Here is a 16,248-nt window from a genome sequence, read left to right on the forward strand (position 1 = left end):
AACAGTGTGCGTCTTATCATTGAGGTTGTCTTGTTAGGAAAATGAGTTAGGAGACAAAATAACGGTGTTTCTACATGAAGTTAGTGTGTCTCTTTAAGATCGGAGTTGAATAGCCCCCTAGCTCATTCAGCAACAGAGATAATCATGATCTTAGCTCTTTTAGCAAGAAATGCTTGGAAAACAGTGTGCGTCTTATCATTGAGGTTGTCTTGTTAGGAAAATGAGTTAGGAGACAAAATAACGGTGTTTCTACATGAAGTTAGTGTGTCTCTTTTAGATCGGAGTTGAATAGCCTCCTAGCTCATTCAGCAACAGAGACAATCACGATCTTAGCTCTTTTAACAAGAATTGCATGGAAAACAGTGTGCGTCTTATCATTGAAGTTGTCTTGCTAGGAAAATGAGTTAGGAGACAAAGTAACGGTGTTCCTACATGAAGTTAGTGAGTCTCTCTTAGATTAGAGTTGAATAGCCTCCTAGCTCATTCAGCAACAGAGATAATCACGATCTTAGCTCTTTTAGCAAGAGATGCATTGAAAACAGTGTGCGTCTTATCATTGAGGTTGTCTTGTTAGGAAAATGAGTTAGGAGACAAAGTAACGGTGTTCCTACATGAAGTTAGTGAGTCTCTCTTAGATTAGAGTTGAATAGCTTCCTAGCTCATTCAGCAACAGAGACAATCACGATCTTAGCTCTTTTAGCAAAAAATGCATGGAAAACAGTGTGCGTCTTATCATTGAGGTTGTCTTGTTAGGAAAATGAGTTAGGAGACAAAATAACGGTGTTTCTACATGAAGTTAGTGTGTCTCTTTTAGATCGGAGTTGAATAGCGTCCTAGCTCATTCAGCAACAGAGACAATCACGATCTTAGCTCTTTTAGCTAGAAATGCATTGAAAACAGCGTGCGTCTTATCATTGAGGTTGTTTTGTTAGGAAAATGAGTTAGGAGACAAAATAACGGTGTTTGTACATGAAGTTAGTGAGTCTCTCTTAGATTAGAGTTGAATAGCGTAGCACAAGGCTTGGCAAGTACCAGCATGGGAGACTGGCTGGGAATCCCAAGTTCCCTTGACCTTTTTGAACCTGAAAATTTTGTTCGTTTCTCTGTCAAATATGGTAAAAGAAGGTTCAAATTGAATAGCTGCTGTCAATGGCCAATCTAAGCTGAATGTGCCTGCTCTCGGCAGATTGCAGCAGCAATGCAGCTTAAGGCTTGGCAAGTACCAGCAAGGGAGACTGGCTGGGAATCCCAAGTTCCGTTGACCTTTTTGAACCTGAAAATTGTGTTTGTTTCTCTGTCAAATATGGTAAAAGAAGGTTCAAATTGAACAGCTCCTGTCAATGGCCATTCTAAGCTGAATGTGCCTGCTCTCGTCAGATCGCAGCAGCAATGCAGCTTAAGGCTTGGCAAGTACCAGCATGGGAGACTGGCTGGGAATCCCAAGTTCCGTTGACCTTTTTGAACCTGAAAAATGTGTTAGTTTCTCTATGAGATACTAAAAGAAGGTAGAAATTAGGCAGCTGCTGTCATCAGCCATTCTAAGCTGAATGTGCCTGCTCTCGTCAAATTGCAGCAGCCATGCATCTTAAGGCTTGGCAAGTACCAGCATGGGAGACTGGCTGGGAATCCCAAGTTCCGTTGACCTTTTTGAACCTGAAAATTGTGTTAGTTTCTCTATGAGATAGTAAAAGAAGGTAGAAATTAGGGAACTGCTGTCATCGGCCAATCTAAGCTGAATGTGCCTGCTCTCGTCAGATCGCAGCAGCAATGCAGCTTAAGGCTTGGCAAGTACCAGCATGGGAGACTGGCTGGGAATTCCAAGTTCCGTTGACCTTTTTGAACCTAAAAATTGTTAGTTTCTCTATGAGATAGTAAAAGAAGGTTCAAATTGAACAGCTGTTGTCAACGTCCATTCTAAGCTGAATGTCCCTGCTCTCGTCAGATCGCAGCAGCAATGCAGCTTAAGGCTTGGCAAGTACCAGCATGGGAGACTGGCTGGGAATCCCAAGTTCCGTTTACCTTTTTGAACCTGAAAATTGTGTTAGTTTCTCTATGAGATAGTAAAAGAAGGTTAAAATTGAACAGCTGCTGTCAACGGCCATTCTAAGCTGAATGTGCCTGCTCTCGTCAAATCGCAGCAGCAATGCAGCTCAAGGCTGGGCAAGTACCAGCATGGGAGACTGGCTGGCAATCCCTAGTTCCGTTGACCTTTTTGAACCTGAAAATTGTGTTAGTTTCTCTGTCATAGATGGTAAAAGAAGGTTCAAATTGAACAGCTGCTGTCAACGGCCATTCTAAGCTGAATGTGCCTGCTCTTGTCAGATCGCAGCAGCAATGCAGCTTATGGCTTGGCAAGTACCAGAATGGGAGACTGGCTGGGAATCCCAAGTTTCGTTGCCTTTTTTGAACCTGAAAATTGTGTTAGTTTCTCTATGAGATAGTAAAAGAAGGTTGAAATTGAACAGCTGCTGTCAACGGCCATTCTAAGCTAAATGTGCATGCTCTCGTCAGATCGCAGCAGCAATGCAGCTTAAGGCTTGGCAAGTACCAGCATGGGAGACTGGCTGGGAATCCCAAGTTCCGTTTACCTTTTTGAACCTGAAAATTGTGTTAGTTTCTCTATGAGATAGTAAAAGAAGGTTCAAATTGAACAGCTGCTGTCAACGGCCATTCTAAGCTGAATGTGCCTGCTCTCGTCAAATCGCAGCAGCAATGCAGCTCAAGGCTTGGCAAGTACCAGAATGGGAGACTGGCTGGGAATCCCAAGTTCCGTTGCCCTTTTTGAACCTGAAAATTGTGTTAGTTTCTCTATGAGATAGTAAAAGAAGGTTCAAATTGAACAGCTGCCGTCAACGGCCATTCTAAGCTGAATGGGCCTGCTCTCGTCAGATCGCAGCAGAAATGCAGCTTAAGGCTTGGCAAGTACCAGCATGGGAGACTGGCTGGGAATCCCAAGTTCCGTTGACCTTTTTGAACCTAAAAATTGTGTTAGTATCTCTATGAGATAGTAAAAGAAGGTTCAAATTGAACAGCTGCTGTCAACGGCCATTCTAAGCTGAATGTGCCTGCTCTCGTCAGATCGCAGCAGCAATGCAGCTTAAGGCTTGGTAAGTACCAGCATGGGAGACTGGCTGGGAATCCCAAGTTCCGTTGACCTTTTTGAACCTGAAAATTGTGTTAGTTTCTCTATGAGATAGTAAAAGAAGGTTCAAATTGAACAGCTGCTGTCAACTGCCATTCTAAGCTGAATGTGCCTGCTCTCGTCAAATCGCAGCAGCAATGCAGCTCAAGGCTGGGCAAGTACCAGCATGGGAGACTGGCTGGGAATCCCTAGTTCCGTTGACCTTTTTGAACCTGAAAATTGTGTTAGTTTCTCTGTCAAAGATGGTAAAAGAAGGTTCAAATTGAACAGCTGCTGTCAACGGCCATTCTAAGCTGAATGTGCCTGCTCTCGTCAGTTCGCAGCAGCAATGCAGCTTAAGGCTTGGCAAATACCAGCATGGGAGACTGGCTCAGAATCCCAAGTTCCGTTGACCTTTTTGAACCTGAAAATTGTGTTAGTTTCTCTGTCAAAGATGGTAAAAGAAGGTTCAAATTGAACAGCTGCTGTCAACGGCCATTCTAAGCTGAATGTGCCTGCTCTTGTCAGATCACGGCAGCGATGCAGCTTAAGGCTTGGCAAGTACCAGAGATAATCACGATCTTAGCTCTTTTAGCTAGAAATGCATGAAAAACAGTGTGCGTCTTATCATTGAGGTTGTCTTGTTAGGAAAATGAGTTAGGAGACAAAGTAACGGTGTTCCTACATGAAGTTAGTGAGTCTCTCTTAGATTAGAGTTGAATAGCCTCCTAGCTCATTCAGCAACAGAGACAATCACGATCTTAGCTCTTTTAGCAAGAAATGCATTGAAAACAGTGTGCGTCTTATCATTGAGGTTGTCTTGTTTGGAAAATGAGTTGAGACAAAGTAACGGTGTTCCTACATGAAGTTAGTGAGTCTCTCTTAGATTAGAGTTGAATAGCGTCCTAGCTCATTCAGCAACAGAGACAATCACGATCTTAGCTCTTTTAGCAAGAAATGCATTGAAAACAGTGTGCGTCTTATCATTGAGGTTGTCTTGTTAGGAAAATGAGTTAGGAGACAAAGTAACGGTGTTCCTACATGAAGTTAGTGAGTCTCTCTTAGATTAGAATTGAATAGCGTCCTAGCTCATTCAGCAACAGAGACAATCACGATCTTAGCTCTTTTAGCTAGAAATGCATGAAAAACAGTGTGCGTCTTATCATTGAAGTTGTCTTGCTAGGAAAATTAGTTAGGAGACAAAATAACGGTGTTTCTACATGAAGTTACTGTGTCTCTTTAAGATCGGAGTTGAATAGCCCCCTAGCTCATTCAGCAACAGAGATAATCATGATCTTAGCTCTTTTAGCAAGAGATGCATTGAAAACAGTATGCGTCTTATCATTCAGGTTGTCTTGTTAGGAAATTGAGTTAGGAGACAAAGTAACGGTGTTCCTACATGAAGTTAGTGTGTCTCTTTTAGATCGGAGTTGAATAGCCTCCTAGCTCATTCAGCAACAGAGATAATCACGATCTTAGCTCTTTTAGCTAGAAATGCATGAAAAACAGTGTGCGTCTTATCATTGAGGTTGTCTTGTTTGGAAAATGAGTTGAGACAAAGTAACGGTGTTCCTACATGAAGTTAGTGAGTCTCTCTTAGATTAGAGTTGAATAGCGTCCTAGCTCATTCAGCAACAGAGACAATCACGATCTTAGCTCTTTTAGCAAGAAATGCATTGAAAACAGTGTGCGTCTTATCATTGAGGTTGTCTTGTTAGGAAAATGAGTTAGGAGACAAAGTAACGGTGTTCCTACATGAAGTTAGTGAGTCTCTCTTAGATTAGAATTGAATAGCGTCCTAGCTCATTCAGCAACAGAGACAATCACGATCTTAGCTCTTTTAGCTAGAAATGCATGAAAAACAGTGTGCGTCTTATCATTGAAGTTGTCTTGCTAGGAAAATTAGTTAGGAGACAAAATAACGGTGTTTCTACATGAAGTTACTGTGTCTCTTTAAGATCGGAGTTGAATAGCCCCCTAGCTCATTCAGCAACAGAGATAATCATGATCTTAGCTCTTTTAGCAAGAGATGCATTGAAAACAGTATGCGTCTTATCATTGAGGTTATCTTGTTAGGAAATTGAGTTAGGAGACAAAGTAACGGTGTTCCTACATGAAGTTAGTGAGTCTCTCTTAGATTAGGGTTGAATAGCGTCCTAGCTCATTCAGCAACAGAGACAATCACGATCTTAGCTCTTTTAGCTAGAAATGCATAGAAAACAGTGTGCGTCTTATCATTGAGGTTGTCTTGTTAGGAAAATTAGTTAGGAGAAAAAATAACGGTGTTTCTACATGAAGTTAGTGTGTCTCTTTTAGATCGGAGTTGAATAGCCTCCTAGCTCATTTAGCAACAGAGATAATCACGATCTTAGCTCTTTTAGCTAGAAATGCATTGAAAACAGTGTGCGTCTTATCATTGTTGTTGTCTTGTTAAGAAAATGAGTTAGGAGACAAAGTAACGGTGTTCCTACATGAAGTTAGTGAGTCTCTCTTAGATTAGAGTTGAATAGCCTCCTAGCTCATTCAGCAACAGAGACAATCACGATCTTAGCTCTTTTAGCTAGAAATGCATTGACATCAGCGTGCGTCTTATCATTGAGGTTGTTTTGTTAGGAAAATGAGTTAGGAGACAAAATAAAGGTGTTTGTACATGAAGTTAGTGTGTCTCTTTTAGATCGGAGTTGAATAGCATCCTAGCTTATTCAGCAACAGAGATAATCACGATCTTAGCTCTTTTAGCTAGAAATGCATGAAAAACAGTGTGCGTCTTAACATTGAGGTTGTCTTGTTAGGAAAATGAGTTAGGAGACAAAGTAACGGTGTTCCTACATGAAGTTAGTGAGTCTCTCTGAGATTAGAGTTGAATAGCGTCCTAGCTCATTCAGCAACAGAGACAATCACGATCTTAGCTCTTTTAGCTAGAAATGCATTGAAAACAGCGTGCGTCTTATCATTGAGGTTGTCTTGTTAGGAAAATGAGTTAGGAGACAAAATAACGGTGTTTCTACATGAAGTTAGTGTGTCTCTTTTAGATCGGAGTTGAATAGCTTCCTAGCTCATTCAGCAACAGAGATAATCACGATCTTAGCTCTTTTAGCTAGAAATGCATAGAAAACAGTGTGCGTCTTATCATTGAGGTTGTCTTGTTAGGAAAATGAGTTAGGAGACAAAGTAACGGTGTTCCTACATGAAGTTAGTGAGTCTCTCTTAGATTAGAGTTGAATAACGTCCTAGCTCATTCAGCAACCGAGACAATCACGATCTTAGCTCTTTTAGCAAGAAATGCATTGAAAACAGTGTGCGTCTTATCATTGAAGTTGTCTTGCTAGGTAAATTAGTTAGGAGACAAAATAACGGTGTTTCTACATGAAGTTAGTGTGTCTCTTTAAGATCGGAGTTGAATAGCCCCCTAGCTCATTCAGCAACAGAGATAATCATGATCTTAGCTCTTTTAGCAAGAAATGCTTGGAAAACAGTGTGCGTCTTATCATTGAGGTTGTCTTGTTAGGAAAATGAGTTAGGAGACAAAGTAACGGTGTTCCTACATGAAGTTAGTGAGTCTCTTTAAGATCGGAGTTGAATAGCCCCCTAGCTCATTCAGCAACAGAGAAATTCACGATCTTAGCTCTTTTAACAAGAATTGCATGGAAAACAGTGTGCGTCTTATCATTGAAGTTGTCTTGCTAGGAAAATTAGTTAGGAGACAAAATAACGGTGTTTCTACATGAAGTTAGTGTGTCTCTTTAAGATCGGAGTTGAATAGCCCCCTAGCTCATTCAGCAACAGAGATAATCATGATCTTAGCTCTTTTAGCAAGAAATGCTTGGAAAACAGTGTGCGTCTTATCATTGAGGTTGTCTTGTTAGGAAAATGAGTTAGGAGACAAAATAACGGTGTTTCTACATGAAGTTAGTGTGTCTCTTTTAGATCGGAGTTGAATAGCCTCCTAGCTCATTCAGCAACAGAGACAATCACGATCTTAGCTCTTTTAACAAGAATTGCATGGAAAACAGTGTGCGTCTTATCATTGAAGTTGTCTTGCTAGGAAAATGAGTTAGGAGACAAAGTAACGGTGTTCCTACATGAAGTTAGTGTGTCTCTTTTAGATCGGAGTTGAATAGCTTCCTAGCTCATTCAGCAACGGAGACAATCACGATCTTAGCTCTTTTAACAAGAATTGCATGGAAAACAGTGTGCGTCTTATCATTGAAGTTGTCTTGCTAGGAAAATGAGTTAGGAGACAAAGTAACGGTGTTCCTACATGAAGTTAGTGAGTCTCTCTTAGATTAGAGTTGAATAGCGTCCTAGCTCATTCAGCAACAGAGACAATCACGATCTTAGCTCTTTTAGCTAGAAATGCATTGAAAACAGCGTGCGTCTTATCATTGAGGTTGTTTTGTTAGGAAAATGAGTTAGGAGACAAAATAACGGTGTTTCTACATGAAGTTAGTGTGTCTCTTTTAGATCGGAGTTGAATAGCTTCCTAGCTCATTCAGCAACAGAGATAATCACGATCTTAGCTCTTTTAGCTAGAAATGCATAGAAAACAGTGTGCGTCTTATCATTGAGGTTGTCTTGTTAGGAAAATGAGTTAGGAGACAAAGTAACGGTGTTCCTACATGAAGTTAGTGAGTCTCTCTTAGATTAGAGTTGAATAACGTCCTAGCTCATTCAGCAACCGAGACAATCACGATCTTAGCTCTTTTAGCAAGAAATGCATTGAAAACAGTGTGCGTCTTATCATTGAAGTTGTCTTGCTAGGTAAATTAGTTAGGAGACAAAATAACGGTGTTCCTACATGAAGTTAGTGTGTCTCTTTTAGATCGGAGTTGAATAGCCCCCTAGCTCATTCAGCAACAGAGATAATCATGATCTTAGCTCTTTTAGCAAGAAATGCTTGGAAAACAGTGTGCGTCTTATCATTGAGGTTGTCTTGTTAGGAAAATGAGTTAGGAGACAAAGTAACGGTGTTCCTACATGAAGTTAGTGAGTCTCTTTAAGATCGGAGTTGAATAGCCCCCTAGCTCATTCAGCAACAGAGACATTCACGATCTTAGCTCTTTTAACAAGAATTGCATGGAAAACAGTGTGCGTCTTATCATTGAAGTTGTCTTGCTAGGAAAATTAGTTAGGAGACAAAATAACGGTGTTTCTACATGAAGTTAGTGTGTCTCTTTAAGATCGGAGTTGAATAGCCCCCTAGCTCATTCAGCAACAGAGATAATCATGATCTTAGCTCTTTTAGCAAGAAATGCTTGGAAAACAGTGTGCGTCTTATCATTGAGGTTGTCTTGTTAGGAAAATGAGTTAGGAGACAAAATAACGGTGTTTCTACATGAAGTTAGTGTGTCTCTTTTAGATCGGAGTTGAATAGCCTCCTAGCTCATTCAGCAACAGAGACAATCACGATCTTAGCTCTTTTAACAAGAATTGCATGGAAAACAGTGTGCGTCTTATCATTGAAGTTGTCTTGCTAGGAAAATGAGTTAGGAGACAAAGTAACGGTGTTCCTACATGAAGTTAGTGTGTCTCTTTTAGATCGGAGTTGAATAGCTTCCTAGCTCATTCAGCAACGGAGATAATCACGATCTTAGCTCTTTTAGCTAGAAATGCATAGAAAACAGTGTGCATCTTATCATTGAGGTTGTCTTGTTAGGAAAATGAGTTAGGAGACAAAGTAACGGTGTTCCTACATGAAGTTAGTGAGTCTCTCTTAGATTAGAGTTGAATAGCGTCCTAGCTCATTCAGCAACAGAGACATTCACGATCTTAGCTCTTTTAACAAGAATTGCATGGAAAACAGTGTGCGTCTTATCATTGAAGTTGTCTTGCTAGGAAAATTAGTTAGGAGACAAAATAACGGTGTTTCTACATGAAGTTAGTGTGTCTCTTTAAGATCGGAGTTGAATAGCCCCCTAGCTCATTCAGCAACAGAGATAATCATGATCTTAGCTCTTTTAGCAAGAAATGCTTGGAAAACAGTGTGCGTCTTATCATTGAGGTTGTCTTGTTAGGAAAATGAGTTAGGAGACAAAATAACGGTGTTTCTACATGAAGTTAGTGTGTCTCTTTTAGATCGGAGTTGAATAGCCTCCTAGCTCATTCAGCAACAAAGACAATCACGATCTTAGCTCTTTTAACAAGAATTGCATGGAAAACAGTGTGCGTCTTATCATTGAAGTTGTCTTGCTAGGAAAATGAGTTAGGAGACAAAGTAACGGTGTTCCTTCATGAAGTTAGTGTGTCTCTTTTAGATCGGAGTTGAATAGCTTCCTAGCTCATTCAGCAACGGAGATAATCACGATCTTAGCTCTTTTAGCTAGAAATGCATAGAAAACAGTGTGCATCTTATCATTGAGGTTGTCTTGTTAGGAAAATGAGTTAGGAGACAAAGTAACGGTGTTCCTACATGAAGTTAGTGAGTCTCTCTTAGATTAGAGTTGAATAGCTTCCTAGCTCATTCAGCAACAGAGACAATCACGATCTTAGCTCTTTTAGCAAAAAATGCATGGAAAACAGTGGTCGTCTTATCATTGAGGTTGTCTTGTTAGGAAAATGAGTTAGGAGACAAAATAACGGTGTTTCTACATGAAGTTAGTGTGTCTCTTTTAGATCGGAGTTGAATAGCCTCCTAGCTCATTCAGCAACAGAGATAATCACGATCTTAGCTCTTTTAGCTAGAAATGCATGAAAAACAGTGTGCGTCTTATCATTGAGGTTGTCTTGTTAGGAAAATGAGTTAGGAGACAAAGTAACAGTGTTCCTACATGAAGTTAGTGAGTCTCTCTTAGATTAGAGTTGAATAGCGTCCTAGCTCATTCAGCAACAGAGACAATCACGATCTTAGCTCTTTTAGCTAGAAATGCATTGAAAACAGCGTGCGTCTTATCATTGAGGTTGTTTTGTTAGGAAAATGAGTTAGGAGACAAAATAACGGTGTTTCTACATGAAGTTAGAGTGTCTCTTTAAGATCGGAGTTGAATAGCTTCCTAGCTCATTCAGCAACAGAGATAATCACGATCTTAGCTCTTTTAGCTAGAAATGCATAGAAAACAGTGTGCGTCTTATCATTGAGGTTGTCTTGTTAGGAAAATGAGTTAGGAGGCAAAGTAACGGTGTTCCTACATGAAGTTAGTGAGTCTCTCTTAGATTAGAGTTGAATAGCGTAGCACAAGGCTTGGCAAGTACCAGCATGGGAGACTGGCTGGGAATCCCAAGTTCCCTTGACCTTTTTGAACCTGAAAATTTTGTTCGTTTCTCTGTCAAATATGGTAAAAGAAGGTTCAAATTGAATAGCTGCTGTCAATGGCCAATCTAAGCTGAATGTGCCTGCTCTCGGCAGATTGCAGCAGCAATGCAGCTTAAGGCTTGGCAAGTACCAGCAAGGGAGACTGGCTGGGAATCCCAAGTTCCGTTGACCTTTTTGAACCTGAAAATTGTGCTAGTTTCTTTATGAGATAGTAAAAGAGGGTTGAAATTGAACAGCTGCTGTCAATGGCCATTCTTAGCTGAATGTGCCTGCTCTCGTCAAATTGCAGCAGCCATGCATCTTAAGGCTTGGCAAGTACCAGCATGGGAGACTGGCTGGGAATCCCAAGTTCCGTTGACCTTTTTGAACCTGAAAATTGTGTTAGTTTCTCTATGAGATAGTAAAAGAAGGTTCAAATTGAACAGCTGCTGTCAACGGCCATTCTAAGTTGAATGTGCCTGCTCTCGTCAAATCGCAGCAGCAATGCAGCTCAAGGCTGGGCAAGTACCAGCATGGGAGACTGGCTGGCAATCCCTAGTTCCGTTGACCTTTTTGAACCTGAAAATTGTGTTAGTTTCTCTATGAGATAGTAAAAGAAGGTTCAAATTGAACAGTTGTTGTCAACGGCCATTCTAAGCTGAATGGGCCTGTTCTTGTCAGATCACAGCAGCGATGCAGCTTAAGGCTTGGCAAGTACCAGCATGGGAGACTGGCTGGGAATCCCAAGTTCCGTTGACCTTTTTGAACCTAAAAATTGTTAGTTTCTCTATGAGATAGTAAAAGAAGGTTCAAATTGAACAGCTGCTGTCAACAGCCATTCTAAGCTGAATGTGCCTGCTCTCGTCAGATCGCAGCAGCAATGCAGCTTAAGGCTTGGTAAGTACCAGCATGGGAGACTGGCTGGGAATCCCAAGTTCCATTGACCTTTTTGAACCTGAAAATTGTGTTAGTATCTCTATGAGATAGTAAAAGAAGGTTCAAATTGAACAGCTGCTGTCAACGGCCATTCTAAGCTGAATGTGCCTGCTCTCGTCAGATCGCAGCAGCAATGCAGCTTAAGGCTTGGTAAGTACCAGCATGGGAGACTGGCTGGGAATCCCAAGTTCCGTTGACCTTTTTGAACCTGAAAATTGTGTTAGTTTCTCTATGAGATAGTAAAAGAAGGTTCAAATTGAACAGCTGCTGTCAACGGCCATTCTAAGCTGAATGTGCCTGCTCTCGTCAGATCGCAGCAGCAATGCAGCTTAAGGCTTGGCAAGTACCAGCATGGGAGACTGGCTGGGAATCCCAAGTTCCGTTGACCTTTTTGAACCTGAAAATTGTGTTAGTTTCTCTGTCAAAGATGGTAAAAGAAGGTTCAAATTGAACAGCTGCAGTCAACGGCCATTCTAAGCTGAATGTGCCTGCTCTCGTCAGATCGCAGCAGCAATGCAGCTTAAAGGAAACCTACCACTTGTAGTGGCAGGTTTCCGATGGCAATACCGGGCACCAGCTCAGGGTGAGCTGGTGCCGGAGCTTATTTTAGTTAGTGTTTTAAACCGCGGTATCGCGGTTTAAAACACTTTTTAAACTTTATAGCCGGCGCAGGCAGGTACGCGCTCGGCGCTTACCATGCGTGCGGCTCTCATTCACTTCCTATGTAGCCGAGCGCACTGTAAGCGCCGAGCGCGTACCTGCCTGCGCCGGCTATAAAGTTTAAAAATAGTTTTAAACCGCGATACCGCGGTTTAAACCACTGACTAAAATAAGCTCCGGCACCAGCTCACCCTGAGCTGGTGCCCGGTATTGCCATCGGAAACCTGCCACTACAAATGGTAGGTTTCCTTTAAGGCTTGGCAAGTACCAGCATGGGAGACTGGCTGGGAATCCCAAGTTCCGTTGACCTTTTTGAACCTGAAAATTGTGTTAGTTTCTCTGTCATAGATGGTAAAAGAAGGTTCAAATTGAACAGCTGCTGTCAACGGCCATTCTAAGCTGAATGTGCCTGCTCTCGTCAAATCGCAGCAGCAATGCAGCTCAAGGCTGGGCAAGTACCAGCATGGGAGACTGGCTGGGAATCCCTAGTTCCGTTGACCTTTTTGAACCTGAAAATTGTGTTAGTTTCTCTATGAGATAGTAAAAGAAGGTTCAAATTGAACAGCTGCTGTCAACGGCCATTCTAAGCTGAATGTGCCTGCTCTTGTCAGATCACGGCAGCGATGCAGCTTAAGGCTTGGCAAGTACCAGCATGGGAGACTGGCTGGGAATCCCAAGTTCCGTTGACCTTTTTGAACCTGAAAATTGTGTTAGTTTCTCTGTCAAAGATGGTAAAAGAAGGTTCAAATTGAACAGCTGCTGTCAACGGCCATTCTAAGCTGAATGTGCCTGCTCTAGTCAAATCGCAGCAGCAATGCAGCTTAAGGCTTGGTAAGTACCAGCATGGGAGACTGGCTGGGAATCCCAAGTTCCGTTGACCTTTTTGAACCTGAAAATTGTGTTAGTTTCTCTATGAGATAGTAAAAGAAGGTTCAAATTGAACAACTGCTGTCAACGGCCATTCTAAGCTGAATGTGCCTGCTCTCGTCAGATCACGGCAGCGATGCAGCTTAAGGCTTGGCAAGTACCAGCATGGGAGACTGGCTGGGAATCCCAAGTTCCGTTGACCTTTTTGAACCTGAAAATTGTGTTAGTTTCTCTGTCAAAGATGGTAAAAGAAGGTTCAAATTGAACAGCTGCTGTCAACGGCCATTCTAAGCTGAATGTTCATGCTCTCGTCAGGTCGCAGCTGCAATGCAGCTTAAGGCTTGGCAAGTACCAGCATGGGAGACTGGCTGGGAATCCCAAGTTCCGTTGAGCTTTTGAACCTGAAAATTGTGTTAGTTTCTCTGTCAAAGATGGTAAAAGAAGGTTCAAATTGAACAGCTGCTGTCAACGGCCATTCTAAGCTGAATGTGCCTGCTCTCGTCAGATCGCAGCAGCAATGCAGCTTAAGGCTTGGCAAGTACCAGCATGGGAGACTGGCTGGGAATCCCAAGTTCCGTTGACCTTTTTGAACCTGAAAATTGTGTTAGTTTCTCTATGAGAAAGTAAAAGAAGGTTCAAATTGAACAGCTGCTGTCAACGGCCATTCTAAGCTGAATATGCCTGCTCTCGTCAGATCGCAGCAGCAATGCAGCTTAAGGCTTGGCAAGTACCAGCATGGGAGACTGGCTGGGAATCCCAAGTTCTGTTGAGCTTTTTGAACCTGAAAATTGTGTTAGTTTCTCTATGAGATAGTAAAAGAAAGTAGAAATTAGGCAGCTGCTGTCAATGGCCATTCTAAGCTGAATGTGCCTGCTCTCGTCAGATCGCAGCAGCAATGCAGCTTAAGGCTAGGCAAGTACCAGCATGGGAGACTGGCTGGGAATCCCAAGTTTCGTTGACCTTTTTGAACCTGAAAATTGTGTTAGTTTCTCTGTCAAAGATGGTAAAAGAATGTTCAAATTGAAGAGCTGCTGTCAATGGCCATTCTAAGCTGAATGTGCCTGCTCTCGTCAGATCGCAGCAGCAATGCAGCTTAAGGCTTGGCAAGTACCAGCATGGGAGACTGGCTGGGAATCCCATGTTCCGTTGACATTTTTGAACCTGAAAATTGTGTTAGTTTCTCTATGAGATAGTAAAAGTAGGTTCAAATTGAAGGACTGCCGTCAACAGCCATTCGACGCTGAATGTGCCTGCTATCGTCAGATCGCAGCAGTAATGCAGCTTAAGGCTTGGCAAGTACCAGCATGGGAGACTGGCTGGGAATCCCAAGTTCCATTGACCTTTTTGAACCTGAAAATTGTGTTAGTTTCTCTATGAGATAGTACAAGAAGGTTCAAATTGAACAGCTGCTGTCAACAGCCATTCTAAGCTGAATGTGCCTGCTCTCATCAGATCGCAGCAGCAATGCAGCTTAAGGCTTGGCAAGTACCAGCATGGGAGACTGGCTGGGAATCCCAAGTTCCATTGACCTTTTTGAACCTGAATATTGTGTTAGTTTCTCTATGAGATAGTAAAAGTAGGTTCAAATTGAACAGCTGCTGTCAACAGCCATTCGAAGCTGAATGTGCCTGCTCTCGTCAGAGCGCAGCAGCAATGCAGCTTAAGGCTTGGCAAGTACCAGCGTGGGAGACTGGCTGGGAATCCCAAGTTCTGTTGACCTTTTTGAACCTGAAAATTGTGTTAGTTTCTCTATGAGATAGTAAAAGAGAGTAGAAATTAGGCATCTTCTGTCATCGGCCTTTCTAAGCTGAATGTGCCTGCTCTCATCAGATTGCAGCAGCAATGCAGCTTAAGGCTTGGCAAGTACCAGCATGGGGGACTGGCTGGGAATCCCAAGTTCCGTTGACCTTTTTGAACCTAAAAATTGTGTTAGTTTCTCTATGAGATAGTAAAAGAAGGTAGAAATTAGGCAGCTGCTGTCAACGGCCATTCTAAGCTGAATGTGCCTGCTCTCGTCAGATCGCAGCAGCAATGCAGCTTAAGGCTTGGCAAGTACCAGCATGGGAGACTGGCTGGGAATCCCAAGTTCTGTTGACCTTTTTGAACCTGAAAATTGTGTTAGTTTCTCTATGAGATAGTAAAAGAAGGTTCAAATTGAACAGTTGCTGTCAACGGCCAATCTGAGCTGAATGTGCCTGCTCTCGTCAGATCGCAGCAGCAATGCAGCTTAAGGCTTGGCAAGTACCAGCATGGGAGACTGGCTGGGAATCCCAAGTTCTGGTGACCTTTTGAACCTGAAAATTGTGTTAGTTTCTCTATGAGATAGTAAAAGAAGGTTCAAATTGAACAGCTGCTGTCAACGGCCATACTAAGCTGAATGTGCCTGCTCTCATCAGATCGCAGCAGCAATGCAGCTTAAGGCTTGGCAAGTACCAGCATGGGAGACTGGCTGGGAATCCCAAGTTCCGTTGACCTTTTTGAACCTGAAAATTGTGTTAGTTTCTCTATGAGATAGTAAAAGAAAGTAGAAATTAGGCTGCTGCTGTCATCGGCCATTCTAAGCTTAATGTGCCTGCTCTCGTCAGATCGCAGGAGCAATGCAGCTTATGGCTTGGCAAGTACCAGCATGGGAGACTGGCTGGGAATCCCAAGTTCCGTTGACCTTTTTGAACCTGAATATTGTTAGTTTCTCTGTCAAAGATGGTAAAAGAAGGTTCAAATTGAAAAGCTGCTGTCAACGGCCATTCTAAGCTGAATGTGCCTGCTCTCGTCAGATCGCAGCAGCAATGCAGCTTAAGGCTTGGCAAGTACCACCATGGGAGACTGGCTGGGAATCCCAAGTTCTGTTGACCTTTTTGAACCTGAAAATTGTGTTAGTTTCCCTATGAGAAAGTAAAAGAAGGTAGAAATTAGGCAGCTGCTGTCAACGGCCATTCTAAGCTGAATTTGCCTGCTCTCGTTAGATCGCAGTAGCAATGCAGCTTAAGGCTTGGCAAGTACCAGCATGGGAGACTGGCTGGGAATGCCAACTTCCGTTGACCCTTTTGAACCTTAAAATTGTGTTAGTTTCTCTAGGAGATAGTAAAAGAAGGTAGAAATTAGCCAGCTGCTGTCAACGGCCATTCTAAGCAGAATGTGCCTGCTCTCGTCAGATCGCAGCAGCAATGCAGCTTAAGGCTTGGCAAGTACCAGCATGGGAGACTGGCTGGGAATCCCAAGTTCCGTTGACCTTTTTGAACCTGAAAATTGTTAGTTTCTCTGTCAAAGATGGTAAAAGAAGGTTCAAATTGAACAGCTGCTGTCAACAGCCGCTCTAAGCTTATTGTGCCTGCTCTCGTCAGATCGCTGCAGCAATGCAGCTTAAGGCTTGGCAAGTACCAGCATGGGAGACTAGCTTGGAAACCCAAGTTCCGTTGACCTTTTTGGACCTGAAAAT

General features: G+C 42.4%; 25 pseudogenes; all 25 read left to right on the forward strand.

The window, feature by feature from the left end:
• Positions 1 to 1,336: 1,336 nt before the first annotated feature.
• Positions 1,337 to 1,455, forward strand: LOC140082420 (5S ribosomal RNA; annotated as a pseudogene).
• Positions 1,456 to 1,714: 259 nt separating this feature from the next.
• LOC140092154 (5S ribosomal RNA) lies at positions 1,715 to 1,833 on the forward strand (annotated as a pseudogene).
• Positions 1,834 to 1,901: 68 nt separating this feature from the next.
• On the forward strand, positions 1,902 to 2,020 carry LOC140098243 (5S ribosomal RNA; annotated as a pseudogene).
• A 639-nt stretch (positions 2,021 to 2,659) lies between these two features.
• On the forward strand, positions 2,660 to 2,778 carry LOC140096252 (5S ribosomal RNA; annotated as a pseudogene).
• A 70-nt stretch (positions 2,779 to 2,848) lies between these two features.
• Positions 2,849 to 2,967, forward strand: LOC140092335 (5S ribosomal RNA; annotated as a pseudogene).
• A 70-nt stretch (positions 2,968 to 3,037) lies between these two features.
• LOC140102216 (5S ribosomal RNA) lies at positions 3,038 to 3,156 on the forward strand (annotated as a pseudogene).
• A 7,833-nt stretch (positions 3,157 to 10,989) lies between these two features.
• Positions 10,990 to 11,108, forward strand: LOC140094055 (5S ribosomal RNA; annotated as a pseudogene).
• A 68-nt stretch (positions 11,109 to 11,176) lies between these two features.
• Positions 11,177 to 11,295, forward strand: LOC140096210 (5S ribosomal RNA; annotated as a pseudogene).
• A 70-nt stretch (positions 11,296 to 11,365) lies between these two features.
• On the forward strand, positions 11,366 to 11,484 carry LOC140102228 (5S ribosomal RNA; annotated as a pseudogene).
• A 70-nt stretch (positions 11,485 to 11,554) lies between these two features.
• LOC140086943 (5S ribosomal RNA) lies at positions 11,555 to 11,673 on the forward strand (annotated as a pseudogene).
• A 653-nt stretch (positions 11,674 to 12,326) lies between these two features.
• On the forward strand, positions 12,327 to 12,445 carry LOC140093936 (5S ribosomal RNA; annotated as a pseudogene).
• A 261-nt stretch (positions 12,446 to 12,706) lies between these two features.
• On the forward strand, positions 12,707 to 12,825 carry LOC140098509 (5S ribosomal RNA; annotated as a pseudogene).
• Positions 12,826 to 12,895: 70 nt separating this feature from the next.
• Positions 12,896 to 13,014, forward strand: LOC140092466 (5S ribosomal RNA; annotated as a pseudogene).
• A 262-nt stretch (positions 13,015 to 13,276) lies between these two features.
• On the forward strand, positions 13,277 to 13,395 carry LOC140086955 (5S ribosomal RNA; annotated as a pseudogene).
• Positions 13,396 to 13,465: 70 nt separating this feature from the next.
• LOC140092345 (5S ribosomal RNA) lies at positions 13,466 to 13,584 on the forward strand (annotated as a pseudogene).
• Positions 13,585 to 13,654: 70 nt separating this feature from the next.
• Positions 13,655 to 13,773, forward strand: LOC140086011 (5S ribosomal RNA; annotated as a pseudogene).
• Positions 13,774 to 13,845: 72 nt separating this feature from the next.
• On the forward strand, positions 13,846 to 13,964 carry LOC140093687 (5S ribosomal RNA; annotated as a pseudogene).
• Positions 13,965 to 14,223: 259 nt separating this feature from the next.
• Positions 14,224 to 14,342, forward strand: LOC140095596 (5S ribosomal RNA; annotated as a pseudogene).
• A 70-nt stretch (positions 14,343 to 14,412) lies between these two features.
• LOC140096482 (5S ribosomal RNA) lies at positions 14,413 to 14,531 on the forward strand (annotated as a pseudogene).
• Positions 14,532 to 14,601: 70 nt separating this feature from the next.
• LOC140098289 (5S ribosomal RNA) lies at positions 14,602 to 14,720 on the forward strand (annotated as a pseudogene).
• A 70-nt stretch (positions 14,721 to 14,790) lies between these two features.
• On the forward strand, positions 14,791 to 14,909 carry LOC140078715 (5S ribosomal RNA; annotated as a pseudogene).
• Positions 14,910 to 14,979: 70 nt separating this feature from the next.
• LOC140098088 (5S ribosomal RNA) lies at positions 14,980 to 15,098 on the forward strand (annotated as a pseudogene).
• Positions 15,099 to 15,167: 69 nt separating this feature from the next.
• Positions 15,168 to 15,286, forward strand: LOC140078689 (5S ribosomal RNA; annotated as a pseudogene).
• Positions 15,287 to 15,545: 259 nt separating this feature from the next.
• Positions 15,546 to 15,664, forward strand: LOC140083155 (5S ribosomal RNA; annotated as a pseudogene).
• A 259-nt stretch (positions 15,665 to 15,923) lies between these two features.
• On the forward strand, positions 15,924 to 16,042 carry LOC140087463 (5S ribosomal RNA; annotated as a pseudogene).
• The last annotated feature ends 206 nt before the right edge of the window (positions 16,043 to 16,248 follow it).

Source organism: Engystomops pustulosus, chromosome 9 (assembly GCF_040894005.1).
Source record: "Engystomops pustulosus chromosome 9, aEngPut4.maternal, whole genome shotgun sequence".
NCBI classification, from domain to species: Eukaryota; Metazoa; Chordata; class Amphibia; order Anura; family Leptodactylidae; genus Engystomops; species Engystomops pustulosus.